At 66.2% G+C, this 14925-nt stretch overlaps 1 protein-coding gene across 1 annotated transcript in view; it reads left to right on the top strand.

Moving 5' to 3' along the window:
- Positions 1–14925, top strand: part of PACS2 (phosphofurin acidic cluster sorting protein 2) — a 55669-nt gene that overhangs the window by 17964 nt on the left and 22780 nt on the right.

Genomic DNA, 14925 nt, shown 5'->3' with positions numbered 1-14925 from the left:
CTTCAGCAGAATGTAGAGAACCGCAGCTGGTGACGTGCATGCACACGGGCCTGGGGGCCTCCTCCCAAACCCAGCAAAGCCAGGAGGGGCTGGAGCCCCAGGAGGAGGACCCGGTCCGCTGGGCTGGGTGGGCGGCTGGCCGAGGAGCCCAGACACGGGGCTCGGGGCAGAGGGCGGAGCCGGAGGCCTCCTTGTCCCCACTCTGGGCTGCAGCAGCCACGAGTCCAGGGTCAGCAGAGCGAGGGAGAGCAGGTGGCAGAACTCAACGGGGGCGCACGCCTGCAGCTGGGACATGGGAATGGGAGGCTCTGGTGAAAGAACATTCCGGAACATTCCGTCGTGATGGCAGACAGAAAGCCTGGCACGGGGAGCAAGACAACGCTGAGAAGAACCACAGAATGGAGCGGCAACAGGGTGGACGTGGACAGAAGAATTAAGAGCCTGGGGTCCCGCAGCAGGAGCCCCAACATTCTGTGCAGAGCAGGGGGCCCTTGGCTCTCCTTCAGGCGGGATCCGCCGTCTGGGCCCCGCTGCAGGCTGCTCGGGCCGAGCCTTACCGCCTGCACCCACGGGCAGCCCCTCCGGCCCGAGGGGCAGCATCGCCTTCCTGCCCTGTCGGCGCCCTGTCTGCCCAGGGTCCTCGGCGGGGCGTGAGCACAGCTCTCCCACGCCCTGGGCGGCCTGGGGGGCAGTCGGGGGAGACAGCCTTGCCTTCCTCTCGGGGTCGTGGGGCAGAGGTTTGTGATCAGACGTTGAAAGCAGAGCCCTGCGCACCGTGGGCGGGCGCGGGACCTGGCGCGGGGCAGGGGGTCGCCGAGGCTCTAAGCATGGGGTGCCCGGCAGTCCCGCTCCTGGTGTGGTGGCCCCAGGGCCTGGCCGTGGCGTCTGAACACGCACTCCGTGGCTCACAGTAGCCAGGCCACGGAAGCAGCCCAGGGGTTCGGCAGCGGGTGAGTGGAAGAAGTCCGTCCGCGCGTGGACGCCTCCTTGGTCTTCTTCAAGGGAGGAAGTCCCGACACCTGCCCCTGCGAGGCTGAACCGCGGGGACATCGCACAGACTGACCTCAGCCACTCGCGGGAGGACAGGCACCCTGTGACCCCTCACCGGACGTCCCTAGAGGAGTCCGTCTGCACAGACACAGAGGGCTGGGGCGCGGGGGGGCCGGGCGAGGTGCGGAGCATGCGTGGGGTCAGAGTGGCCCTCGGGGAAGATGGAAGGTTCTGGAGCTGTGGCAGTGGGTGTGCAGCCCACTGGGTGTGCTGACTGCCACCGAGCTGCATAATTAAAAAAAAGTTTTATGTTTATTTTACCACAATAAAAACTGAGCTACACTTGGCCTTACCGTCTCCAAAAGAACACCGAGGAGACTCACACCCCACGGGGCAGGGGGCGGTGAGCTGAAATCAGAAACCATGGTGTTGGCCAGCGCTGACCCTCCCCGAGTCTGGTTGGGCCCCGCTGGAGACCCCGGGAGCGGCCCCGGGGATGGGGGTGGCTGGGGTCCTGCTCCAAGTGAGGCTGGTCTCCAAAGCGTCCGACTGGCCAGAGGGCCTCAGGTGGGGACTGACCTTCCTCTGCCCCTCGCCCTGGAGCCAGAGGGACCCCAGTCGTGCCCCGCCTGGACCCCTACTTGCGGGTGCCACCGCTGCCCAGGCTCTGCGGAGTGCAGAGGCTTAAAGGAGATTCTTGGACGCCGGATGCCTCCTTGGCCACCGTGTACACACCCCCGGGGGCAGCAGGGCCCTGGGCTCCCGTCTCTGGTTTGTGTCACACGTGAGGTTGGGGGGTGGTCCGTCTCGCCTGTGCTGTTTCCAGCTTTGTCTCCCGACTTGGGGTTCTGCCCTCCAAGTGTGGAATTGAGATGCTGCAGGTGGGTGGGCCTAGGTCTTTGTTTTGCGACAGGGCGTGGTGCTGGCCGGCTCTCCGGCAGGAGTGGGCCGTGGGCGACCCCCAGTGTTCCTTTCCTGCGGGGAGCATGCACGTGGGTCCCCAGGGTTCGGTGGGGTGGGCGGACGACCTCCCAGCAGCCCCTGCATGTCTTTAACCACACGACACTGGTGAAAGTGGAAATGTCTGGCCCGTCTTGCATGTAAGGAAAGTTTTGCAAAACTAGGTGTCGGTGAGCTTCCTGAAATGCCGCTTGTTCGTTCGGCAACTCACGAAAAGCTCCCAAAAGCAGGGCCTCCGGGACACCGCCTCTTCCCCACCGCTCGTGTCACCACCTTGGGGGACCCTCATTGACCTCGCCTTCCCGGGACACCTTCCCTGACCCCAGGGCAGAGCACCCGGCCCTCTCTCCCCGGCTGTGTGTCCAGCCTGTAGGGCCTTGTTGGGTGTCCCAAGGGGAGGCCTCTGCGACCCCACTCTCCCTCTCATGGAGAGAGTGCTCTGCTCCCCCCACTGGCCTGCCCACTGGCCACCTATCCCAGGGGCCCACGCCTCACCCCAGTCCCACATTGGACTTGGCCCCTGCTTGCTCTCCAGGTCCTCTGCCTTCACTGGTACGGGTCACCCTGAGAGTGGCCACGGCCCAGCCTCCGACATCCCCACTCCTAGGGTGTCGTCCTGTCCTTCGCTCTCCCTGCCAGCTGCCTCCCTCTTCCCCCAGATGCCCTCATGACCCAATGGTCCAGCCTCTGTTCGTGGCCTCGGCACGGGAAGCTCTCGCAGCGGCCCTGGGCTGGGAGGACCTCCCCAAAGGCCTGTCCTCCTGCCCTCCGTGAGGACCCCTGACCTGAGAACATGCGGAAGCCACGGCGCCCAGAGCCGGCATGGAGAGACAGACACCCAGGGGCAGGTGCTTGGCACCCGCCTCTAGCCCGAGGACAGCCCAGCCTGGGCGCCCGTTGTCCTGGGCCATGGGCGCCTCTGCTGACCGTCACGGCCGGCTTCGCACAGGCCCTCTGCGGCCCCTGCCCTGCCGGGTCTGTGGGATGTGTGGCTGTCCCTGTGTGTCCCTGTGTTTGCAGCGGTCCTGCTGACGGGAAGCAGAGACCTCAAGGACTTAGTCTTTGAGGTGTCCAGGGCCCCTCACACGCCCAGGTCCAGGCACGCCCTTCCCAGGACAGAGGCACCTTTCACGAGACGCCCTCTGTCCCCCGAGACACAGGGATAGCTGTGATAGCGTCGTTAGGTGGGGGACGTGGGACTGGGGCTGGGCTCTCATGGAACGGAACAGGGGCCGTTCCTGAGCCCCGAGGTGGCGAGGAGGTCGCCCTTGTGAGTGGGGCAGTGGCCACCACCTGCAGTCCAGAAGCCCATGTTGCTGTCCCGTGGCAGCGTCCGTCCTGAGCCCTGGCAGGCCTCGGGGTCAGGGACCGAGTGGGTGTTGTGCCGTGGGCGCGTCTTCCAGCTCGGGCCACAGCAAGGGCAGCACAAGTCTGGAGAAATAGAGCAACCGAGACACTAAACCCGAACTCAGGGAGGCGGACACAGTGTGGACGGCGCACAGGCCGCTGCTGGCCAAGGGGGGCGGGCTCCGGCTCCGGGGGACGTGGCCCAGGGGGACGGGCAAGGGGGACGGGCTCCGGCTCCGGGGGACGTGGCCCAGGGGGACGGGCAAGGGGGACGGGCTCCGGCTCCGGGGGACGTGGCCCAGGGGGACGGGCAAGGGGGACGGGCTCCGGCTCCGGGGGACGTGGCCCAGGGGGACAGGCAAGGGGGCGGGCTCCGGCTCCGGGGGACGTGGCCCAGGGGGACAGGCAAGGGGGCGGGCTCCGGCTCCGGGGGACGTGGCCCAGGGGGACGGGCAAGGGGGACGGGCTCCGGCTCCGGGGGACGTGGCCCAGGGGGACGGGCAAGGGGGCGGGCTCCGGCTCCGGGGGACGTGGCCCAGGGGGACGGGCAAGGGGACGGGCTCCGGCTCCGGGGGACGTGGCCCAGGGGGACGGGCAAGGGGACGGGCTCCGGCTCCGGGGGACGTGGCCCAGGGGGACGGGCAAGGGGACGGGCTCCGGCTCCGGGGGACGTGGCCCAGGGGGACAGGCAAGGGGGCGGGCTCCGGCTCCGGGGGACGTGGCCCAGGGGGACAGGCAAGGGGACGGGCTCCGGCTCCGGGGGACGTGGCCCAGGGGGACAGGCAAGGGGACGGGCTCCGGCTCCGGGGGACGTGGCCCAGGGGGACGGGCAAGGGGACGGGCTCCGGCTCCGGGGGACGTGGCCCAGGGGGACGGGCAAGGGGACGGGCTCCGGCTCCGGGGGACGTGGCCCAGGGGGACGGGCAAGGGGGCGGGCTCCGGCTCCGGGGGACGTGGCCCAGGGGGACAGGCAAGGGGACGGGCTCCGGCTCCGGGGGACGTGGCCCAGGGGGACGGGCAAGGGGACGGGCTCCGGCTCCGGGGGACGTGGCCCAGGGGGACGGGCAAGGGGACGGGCTCCGGCTCCGGGGGACGTGGCCCAGGGGGACGGGCAAGGGGACGGGCTCCGGCTCCGGGGGACGTGGCCCAGGGGGACGGGCAAGGGGGACGGGCTCCGGCTCCGGGGGACGTGGCCCAGGGGGACGGGCAAGGGGGCGGGCTCCGGCTCCGGGGGACGTGGCCCAGGGGGACGGGCAAGGGGACGGGCTCCGGCTCCGGGGGACGTGGCCCAGGGGGACGGGCAAGGGGACGGGCTCCGGCTCCGGGGGACGTGGCCCAGGGGGACGGGCAAGGGGGACGGGCTCCGGCTCCGGGGGACGTGGCCCAGGGGGACGGGCAAGGGGACGGGCTCCGGCTCCGGGGGACGTGGCCCAGGGGGACGGGCAAGGGGGACGGGCTCCGGCTCCGGGGGACGTGGCCCAGGGGGACGGGCAAGGGGGACGGGCTCCGGCTCCGGGGGACGTGGCCCAGGGGGACGGGCAAGGGGGACGGGCTCCGGCTCCGGGGGACGTGGCCCAGGGGGACGGGCAAGGGGGACGGGCTCCGGCTCCGGGGGACGTGGCCCAGGGGGACGGGCAAGGGGGACGGGCTCCGGCTCCGGGGGACGTGGCCCAGGGGGACGGGCAAGGGGGACGGGCTCCGGCTCCGGGGGACGTGGCCCAGGGGGACGGGCAAGGGGGACGGGCTCCGGCTCCGGGGGACGTGGCCCAGGGGGACAGGCAAGGGGACGGGCTCCGGCTCCGGGGGACGTGGCCCAGGGGGACAGGCAAGGGGACGGGCTCCGGCTCCGGGGGACGTGGCCCAGGGGGACGGGCAAGGGGGACGGGCTCCGGCTCCGGGGGACGTGGCCCAGGGGGACGGGCAAGGGGACGGGCTCCGGCTCCGGGGGACGTGGCCCAGGGGGACAGGCAAGGGGGACGGGCTCCGGCTCCGGGGGACGTGGCCCAGGGGGACGGGCAAGGGGGACGGGCTCCGGCTCCGGGGGACGTGGCCCAGGGGGACGGGCAAGGGGGACGGGCTCCGGCTCCGGGGGACGTGGCCCAGGGGGACGGGCAAGGGGGGCGGGCTCCGGCTCCGGGGGACGTGGCCCAGGGGGACGGGCAAGGGGGGCGGGCTCCGGCTCCGGGGGACGTGGCCCAGGGGGACGGGCAAGGGGGACGGGCTCCGGCTCCGGGGGACGTGGCCCAGGGGGACGGGCAAGGGGGACGGGCTCCGGCTCCGGGGGACGTGGCCCAGGGGGACGGGCAAGGGGGACGGGCTCCGGCTCCGGGGGACGTGGCCCAGGGGGACGGGCAAGGGGGACGGGCTCCGGCTCCGGGGGACGTGGCCCAGGGGGACGGGCAAGGGGGACGGGCTCCGGCTCCGGGGGACGTGGCCCAGGGGGACGGGCAAGGGGGGCGGGCTCCGGCTCCGGGGGACGTGGCCCAGGGGGACAGGCAAGGGGGACGGGCTCCGGCTCCGGGGGACGTGGCCCAGGGGGACGGGCAAGGGGGACGGGTTCCGGCTCCGGGGGACGTGGCCCAGGGGGACGGGCAAGGGGGACGGGCTCCGGCTCCGGGGGACGTGGCCCAGGGGGACGGGCAAGGGGGACGGGCTCCGGCTCCGGGGGACGTGGCCCAGGGGGACAGGCAAGGGGGACGGGCTCCGGCTCCGGGGGACGTGGCCAAGGGGGACGGGCAAGGGGGACGGGCTCCGGCTCCGGGGGACGTGGCCCAGGGGGACAGGCAAGGGGACGGGCTCCGGCTCCGGGGGACGTGGCCCAGGGGGACGGGCGCATCCGCCACCGTGGCACGGGTGAGCGGACCCAGGAAAAGTCAGAGCGGGCGAATCCGGTCGGATGGCGCTTGATGGGATGGTTCCGTGCGGTTAGGAGTCCGAGTGGCTGGGCCAGGGAGGGCGGGGGTCACCTGCGGTTCGCTCGCGTAAAGACCTCTTCTCCCACACAGCATCCGACGCTTTATTGGTGAACTTTGCCAATTTTTTTTTTTTTTAAGATTTTATTTATTTATCTGACAGAGACCACAAGCAGGCAGAGAGACCGGCAGAGAGAGAGGAGGAAGCAGGCTTCCTGCGGAGCAGAGAGCCCGATGCGGGGCTCCATCCCAGGACCCTGAGATCATGACCTGAGCCGAAGGCAGAGGCTTAACCCACTGAGCCCCCCAGGCCCCCGAACGTTGCCAAATCCTGAAGAATTGAGTCCTGTCTCGCGTGAGATGCTGCGGAAGTTAGAGGTTGAAGGTGGAGGCGAAGCTGTGTGTGTCCGCAGCAGGACCACGGCTCCGTGCCGTGCTGGTGTCCGTCTGCTGCGGCGTCACCTGCGGCAGAGAAGAACAATGAGGGGGCGCCCCGGGGGGCTCCGTGCGGGAAGCCTCTGCCTTCGGCTCGGGCCATGGTCCTGGGGTCCTGGGGTGCTGGGGTCCGGCACACATGGGGCTCCCTGCTCGGCGGGAAGCCTGCTCTCCCTCCGCCCCTCCACCGGCTCATGCTCCCGCTCTCTTTCTGACAAACAAATAAAACCTTTAAAAACAAAAGGAAATGTTATTCCTAAAAGCAGCTGGTCGCTCCCTGGGAGTGAGGTGAACCCAGGACGTCAGACGCTCTGAGGAGCCGCGTCTACCCTCGTTCGAGAACAGGAAGTGGCTGAGCGAGGGGTGCGGAGACCCCGCTTCTCCCACACACAGGTCGGGCGCACGCGGCGCTGGCGGGGCCGGGGGTCGGCGAGCGAGGGCGCGGCGTCTGCGAGGCGTCGCGTGCGCTGGGGACAGCTGCCCGGGACGGGGTCTGACGGCATGAGCCGCGCCGGCGGAACCGCACGAGGCCGGCAGACGTGCAGGCCGCCCTCCGGGGCACACGATGGCCCACGCGTGACCACGGCGCGCTTCGGAGAGGACAGGACGCCCGGGCCCCACGGGGGGAGCAGGCGGCGGTCGCACCCCTCGCCGAGCGCCCTGCTGGGACCGCGCAGGCGGATCTGTGGGGACGGGGTGCCCGAAGCGTAAATCACGAAGGTGGTCGTCGCGCACCCCCCGCCCCCAGTGTGGCGGCCTCCAGCCGGGGTGATCTCCGCAGTCTGTGAGGAAAGCGGCCCGTGGGAAGACGGGCGCGGGACACGCACACGCCGCAGCCCGTGCCCGCGCCCCACCGGCACCCCAGACCCAAAGACTCCGTTCTCAGGGGCTGTCGCTGTCTGGGGCTGCGCGGCGGCCGCCTCAAACTCGCGGGACTTCTAACGCCGGAAGCGTCCCGGACGGCGTGTTTGGAGCCGGCGGTCCCCTCGTCCGGACACTGAGGGAAGTGAGGCGGTCAGGGCAGGCGCTGATCGTGACGGCAGGCGCGTTGGAAGAAGAGGGAGAGAGAGAGCAGATGTGCGAGGGGGACCTGCCCCGCTGGTGGCCACCGGAGGACCGTGACACGGGGCGAATGCGAGTCAGCACCTCCCTGGGCCAGTAGGAGCACAGCGCCGGGGCCCTGGCCGGCTCCGAGGGCGCGGAGCTGGGAGCCTGCGACCGGGCCCCTCCGCGGGGCTCCCGCAACGGAGCAGGTGCATTCCCGGAGCACGTCGGCCGTGTCGGGTCGCTGGCAGCAGCCTGGGGGCCGCCGGGGCGAGATGGAGAAGCTGTGTGTTTGCTCGGGGAAGAGGCCATGGCGGGCAGGGGCGTGCACGGCTGTTCCGTGGAAGGGACATGTCACGGACGTGTAGATAGTGGGACATGAACCAGACGCCTCAAGAGGCAGTGGCATGGCCGCATATGCCCGATGGCCCGGCGCGCAGCTGCTGTTTCAGCGATGGGGAGCCCGAGCCGGTGCCAGCGGCTGCCTCGCATAACCGTGCCGGTGTCTATGACCCAGGCCCCGAGGGCTCTGCTGGCCTCAGCGCCTGGCGTCCCAGGTATGTCCCAGGCGGCCGTGGAGACGGCGCCCTGCAGCCTGGAGAAGGCAGCAAGCCCGCGGTGACACGCACACCTCATCCCCCGCAGTGGCCTCGCCCAGCTGCCCGCCTGGCAAGACTGGCCTCTGGCTGGGAAGTCGACCCCCAGGTAACACGGAGGAGGGCTGGTTTGGGGACAGCGGGCAGCCCCCGGGAAGGAGGCCCCTCCAGAGGGTGGCTCCTGCAGAGGGCAAGGGAGGGCGGGGGAAGCACACGGTGTACGTCTGGGGTTCTGGCCCTGGTTTCTTTGAAAAGATCTCAAGTCAGCACGGAAAACACTTGTTAATCTCTGCTGTGGGATACAGCAGGAATGTTGGGGTTTCGTGGCATCACCGTGATCTCTCTGTAAGCCCCACACTTCTCGGGTTCAGAAGACCTGAACGCTGCTTCTCCAGGGTTCGCTGTGGAAGCTGGCTTTGCACTCCTCGGAGCAGACGTCATGTGAGAGGGAGGCGCGAGCCTGCCGTGTGGGCCGGTGCCCCGGGACAGGAGTCGGGGGGACCGAGGGGCGGCGTGGTGCACTGACCGTGTGTTTAGGATACGCTCGGCTTCCTCTTCTGTTGCTGCTGAGTCTGGTACAGTTACAGGGCGTCTTACACAGTGACAGCCCTGGCTTAGTGATGAATCATCGTTTGTGGGGTTTTTTCGTGTATTTGCTCATGATTTCCTTGAGGGCCAAGTATTAGGCAATAAATCTCGTCCTGGGCTCGGATCTGTACTCCAGCCTTCGGGCCTTGCTCTCGGAGCCGGTCTCGCATAAAAACAAACGTCGTGTGTCCTGCCCGTATGCAAATGTTTCTCTTTGTGCTTTTTAAATATTGTTTGCACAAATAGCATCAGCTTGAATGTGTCTTAGAATTGAAGAAAAAAAGAAAGAGGAAGAAAAACAGAAAGGAAACTCCAAGTGACTCATTGGTGTCTCTCCGGCCGCGGGGACGGGCTGGAGGAGGCGGGCGGGTGCTCGCTCAGACGGCTCTGGGCCGCGGCGGGCTCGCCCAGGGCGGCTGCACGGGCCCTTCCGTCCGACAGAAAGCCAGCGGCTCTGCCCCGGGCTCTGGAGTTCTCCCTGTGTCGAGGAGACGCCAGCCACCAGGCCCCCCAGACAGAAGGCTCTGAGCAGCCCGTAGGGGACCCCCACGGCCCCTGCCCAGACAGATTGTCCAGAAGCAGGTTTCGCGACGGCCCTGGGAGGCGAGAGCCCACCCCAGAGCAGGGGCGTGCGGGTCGCCTGGTGACTGACACTCGGAGCAGAGCTCAGCTACCCCCCTGGTTGTCTGCAGCCCGACCTGCCTGTTGCCCCCTTAGCCAGGCTCAGGACCGTGGATGGTCCCAGCCAGAACTGCACCCCCCCCCCCCCCCCGCGTGGCTGCTGCGCCCCTGGGCTGCTGGTGCGCGCCTTCCAGAACGCCGCGGTGGTGGCCTGACGTGCGGGGCCCAGCCTTTTGGATTTGGGCGCGCTTCCCGCGTGAGGGGCCAGCGTGGGCCACTGTGCGTGTGTGCGTGCTTGTCTCCGTCGGGGCTTTGCCCCCCTTGTCCCCAGGCAGCCTTCTGGTGCAGTGGGCGGGCTGGTTCCCTCCTCTGTGCGTGACGGGTGTCTCCAGGCTTGGGCAGCTGCGCACAGCCACCGTGAGGGTCCACATGGGGTCTTGGCGTGGACGTGTGCGCCGAGCGGTCCGGTGTTGGGGGCACACGCACGGGAGCACATGTAGTGCCTGTCAGCCACGCCGTCAGCTCGAGGTCGCGAGTCCTCGCTCCCGATGGCTTGTTCACGCCTCTCCGTGGGCTGCTTACTGTCCGTGTGTCTTCTTTAGTGAAGTGTCTGCAAATCTGTGGCCTATTTTTTAATTGGGGTCTTGATTTTCCTACTGTTGAGTTAGGAGGTTCTTTATATATTCTGGATCAAACCCTTTGTCGGATATACACTTTGCAAGTATTTAATCCCAGACTTAGCTTCTCTGGCTACTCTTACACACACAAAAATTTTTTTAAGATTTTATTTATTTATTTGACAGACAGAGATCACAAGCAGGCAGAGAGGCAGGCAGAGAGAGAGGGTGAAGCAGGCTCCCGGCCTAGCAGGGAGCCCGATGCGGGACTCGATCCCAGGACCCTGAGATCATGACCTGAGCCGAAGGCAGCGGCTTACCCCGCTGAGCCCCCCAGGCGCCCTCTTTCACGAAATTTTGATGACGTCCAGTTTTTCTGATTTCCTGCGTCTGTGGCCCCCTGCCCGCCTCCCCTGCGTCTCCTTTCCAAAATCCTTTCGAGTATCCTGGGTCCTTTGCGTTGCACACACACTTAGGAACCAGCTTGTCATCATCTACGACAGTGTTGTGCTGGGGTTCCCGGCTCTGAACCGTAGATCCGGCCTGGGGAGTCTGGGGAGTGCTAATGCCCGGCTCCCCTGTGCCTGCTGACCCTGCGCTGGCTCCTTGCCCTCGCTTGCAGGTCCTGCGCTGGCCGTGTTAAATTTAGGTTTTCTCTTTCTGTTTTGGAGTTGTTATAAATGGGAGCTTTTAAAAACTGACTTCTAATCGTTCATTGCTAGTGCGTAGACATGGGACTGCTTTTCACACGTTGAATTTGTATCGTTGCTGTTGCTCAGCCCATGAGTTCTGGGGGCTTGCTCCACACCCTGCACCTTCCTGGGCGGTTTTCTCTCTAAACTGTTGCGTCGTCTGCAGAGAAGACAGCTGAGCTGAGTGTTCCCTTATCCAGTCCTTGTGTTCGTTCTTTCTTTCTTTTGGAAGATTTCATTTATTTACTTGACAGACACAGCGACAGAGGGAGCACAAGCAGGGGCAGCGGGAGAGGAGGAAGCAGGGTCCCCACAGAGCAGGGAGCCTGAAGCAGGGCTCGATCCCGGACCCCGGGACCACGACCCGAGCTGAAGGCAGCGGCTAACGGCGGAGCCGCCTTCCCTTCTGCCGTTTATTTCCTTTTCTTGCCTTATTGCGCAGGACAAGGCTTTAGCTTTGTGCCGTGCCATAGGGGTGTGAGGGCGCAGCTCTGCCTCCGGGTGCTGGGGTCGGGGGGGCCGTCCTGCTGCCTGCATGACCTTGGCTGGTTAGGACGTTCTCTTCTGTCCCTGGTTCACCAAGAGTTTTAATCACAAGTGCAGTCGAATTTTGTCACCATTTTTAAAAATCATTTGAGGAGATTTTTTTTTTTTTAAGATTTTATTTATTTATTTGTCAGAGAGCGAGAGCGAGAGAGCGAGCACAGGCAGGCAGAGCCGCAGACAGAAGCAGAGGGAGAAGCAGGCTCCCTGCGGAGCAAGAGGCCCGATGCGGGACTCGATCCCAGGACGCCGGGACCACGACCTGAGCCGAAGGCAGCCCAGCGACTGAGCCCCCCAGGCGCCCCCATTCCAGGACTTTATGATTTGTCTAAGTGAGCCTGTGGATGAGGGGAGTCTCACTGACTGGTTTCCAGCGTCGACCTGCCCGCGGCGAACCCCGCTGGGTCGGTGTAGGAGCCGCTACGTTTACCTCCAGTGAATTCAGTTTGCTGATATTTTCTTGAAGATCTTTACGTCTGTGTTCATAGAGGGATATTGGTCTATGGTTTTCTTTTTTTATGTTTTTGTCTGGTGTTGGAGTCAGGGTAATTCCTGACCCTCATAAAATGAGCTGAGAAGTAGCCTCCCGTGTCTGTTTCCTGGAAGAGATTATGTAGAACTGATGTTGTTTCGTCCTTTGATATCTGGTTCAACCCACCTGGAGTTTTGTTCTTCAGAAGGTTTAAAGCTACTAATTCAATTTCTTTGGTAGATGAGGCTGTTCAGATGCTCAGGGCCTCCCGGAGCCCGGCCGGCCGCGCTGCGGTTACGGGTCGATACGTCGTGGTACGTGGCATCCAAGCGCCTGGCCTGACCCGCGGCGGCGGCCGAGTGGCCTCTGCCCCTCCGTGCCCCCGTGCGATCTGGGTTCTTTCCTTCCTGGTGGGGCTCGTGGTGTCCTCTCTTTTTTCTTTGTTGGGCGAGAGACGTCATCACTGTCGCGGCTCTTCCGAAAGAGCCCGTGGGAAGCTCTTTGTATCCGTTTGGTGTTTCATTCCCGGTGGCCTCTCCGCCTTCCGCCCGGGGCGTCTGTTTGTCCTGGCTGCTCCCTTGCTGCGCTCACTTGCCTGCTGAGGTGAGGCTCCGGGGTCAGCGCGGGGAGGTCTCCGGCTGCCGCCCTCGGGGCTCGAGCTGTAGCTCACTGAAGGTCGGCACAAAGTATTTCTGGATCCTTCGAGTTTTCCTCCCGGGCCCGTGTGCTGCTTACGGTCCGGAGTGGTTGGTGATTCTGGCCTTCTGTCCGCCATTGATTTCTTTTTGTTTGTCTGTTGTCAGTCGGCTCCACGGCCAGCGTGGGGCTCGAACTCATGACCCGAGATCAGGAGTTACGGCTCCGCTGACAAGCCGGCCAGGCGCCCCCACGATTGATTTCTAGATGAGTCCGTCGTAATCAGAAAACGTACTTTACACGACTTCAGTTTTTTTTTTTTTTTTAAATATTTATGTATTTATCAGTGAGAGGCAGAGCGCAAGCACAAGCAGGGGGAGCGTCAGGCAGAGGGACAGGGAGACGCCGACTCCCCGCGGAGCAGGGAGCCCGAGGCAGGACTCGATCCCAGGACGCTGGGACCATGACCTGCGCGGAAGGCAGACGCTTCACCGACGGAGCCACCCCGGCGCCCCACGACATCAGTCCTCTTCAGAGCGCTGGTGCTCTTTTGTGCCGGGCTGTGGTTGGTCCCCGTGGGCGCTCGTCCCCGTGAGCCACAGCTTTCACCACTCTCTCTCCTTCCCAGTTCGCTTCCTGCAGAGCCAGAGTGGCCTGGCGGGTGGAGCGGGCTGCGCTTCCCATGGGCACCCGCGGGTCAGGGGCTGTGGGCACAGTGCTATTTGTCCCCAGCCTGGAGCTGTCCTTCTGCTCGAGTCAGGGGCCTTGCTGGCCGGGGAAGCCCTCGAGTCTGTCTCCTGGCTCCTCTGGGCTCCGCTGAGGGTACGTGCTGCCCCCGGCATCCTCGTAGCCCTGAGTGCTGCGCCGTGGCCGGCTGTGGGCCCAGGACGGGAGTCGGTGGTGTGCACTGGTCTTGGTTTGTGAGGGGGACTGTGTGAGACAGGTCAGTGCCGGTGAGAGGAGGGTTTACTGTTCACTGCCTCCCAGAACAGGAGGCGCCGGGCCCGGGGCCGTGGGGAGGCACCGGGGCCGGTCGGGGACAGAGGGACCGCAGGTGAGGCCCAGACCAGAGGCGTCACCGGGGTTTCTGCGGGCAAGGCATCAGCTCCGGATCAGCTGGTCGGAGTTACTCCGGTGGACCTTGAGGCACAGGGAGCCAGGAGCAGCTCCTGGTTGTCTGCTTCCTGGGCCTGGGTGTGCAGGGCAGGGGGCTGTTAGGTTGGCGTTGAGGGTTGGACGAGGAGGGGTTCAGAGTACGGGCCCTGGATCCAGGAGGACTGTAAGCAGCCCCGGCCGTCTGTTGGCCATATAAGTACTGGACGTCAAGTAGATAAATACGGAATCTAAGAAAACACAGAATAGTGGGGTCTTCATTTCATGCCTGGGATGTCGGCAGGGTCTCCTTAGGAAGCCCAGGATGGAGGTGGGTGTCTCTGCTCCGTGGGCGGCCGGCAGGTGCTCACGGAGCCCATGAAACCTTCCAGAGCCACCCTGTTGAGTAGACCCAGGCCCTGTGTCCAGACCTGAGCTCCTGGCCGGGTCCTGTCGCTCCCTGCTGCCTGGGTAGAGAGAATGGGGAGTTGAGGGGGCTGGGGTCTTCCTTCTGTCGCCCCTGTCCCCATGCCTCCTCTGAGGCAGACAGAGGAGTGTTGGGTCTCTGGTTCAGAAGAGGGGCCATAGCAGCATCTGCCCCCCTGTTCCGGGTGTAGACACAGACCTTGCTGGCTGAATGCAGGTGGGCATGGGGTGTGCGGCCCCAAGTGGGACCTGTGTGACTCTGGGGCTTGATGCTGCGTGGGTGGGGTGGGCCTCTGCTGTCCCCGTGTGGGCCCGGAGCTGTCCCCGTGAGCACTGGCCTGACATCCGATCGGGAAAGTGAGCGAGCCTTCCAGGAGCTGCAGGCGGGGCCCAGCCAGTTTGGCTGCGGCATCTGCCCCGCGCAGACACTGGGCTCCTCTTCCCCTGGCTCCTGGACGGGTGGCTCTGCCACCTTTGGGACCATGAAGCCTCGGGCGGCGAAGCAGTCCTGCATGCCAGTTTGCAAGGCAGGCACGGCCGCTGCTGTTCCCCAGCCAAGGACCGGGACATGAGGACCAGGACCGAGGCCCAGGCCTCCCCTGGGCAGGGCCCTCATGCCCCGCCTGCACCCCACGCTTAGAGTGGTGACGCCAGCACAAGGGTTCATGGACGCTCCCCGTGGGCTCAGGGACATGGGCGCTGCGGGGTGGGCGTATGCAGAGGGGTGACCGGAGAGCTGCTGGTGTCTCCAGGGACCCTGCGCAGGCCGGGGAGGGGCTGGCCAGTTGGGGTTCGGGCTGCGATCCTGGACATCGTCGGGGGGGGGGCATGGGGCGGGGCGTGCAGAGGCCTGTGCTCCGGGAGCTGGGAGAGGGGCTCCATACCTGGCACCCGGTCCCTGCGGGCTCCCGGCCTGCCTGCCCACAGACCTGCCCGGAGCCGCCCCGCAGGCGG

The sequence above is a fragment of the Mustela nivalis genome (assembly GCF_964662115.1).
Source record: "Mustela nivalis genome assembly, chromosome: 6".
In the NCBI taxonomy this organism is placed as follows: domain Eukaryota; kingdom Metazoa; phylum Chordata; class Mammalia; order Carnivora; family Mustelidae; genus Mustela; species Mustela nivalis.
This window is presented reverse-complemented; position numbering and strand designations above follow the sequence as displayed.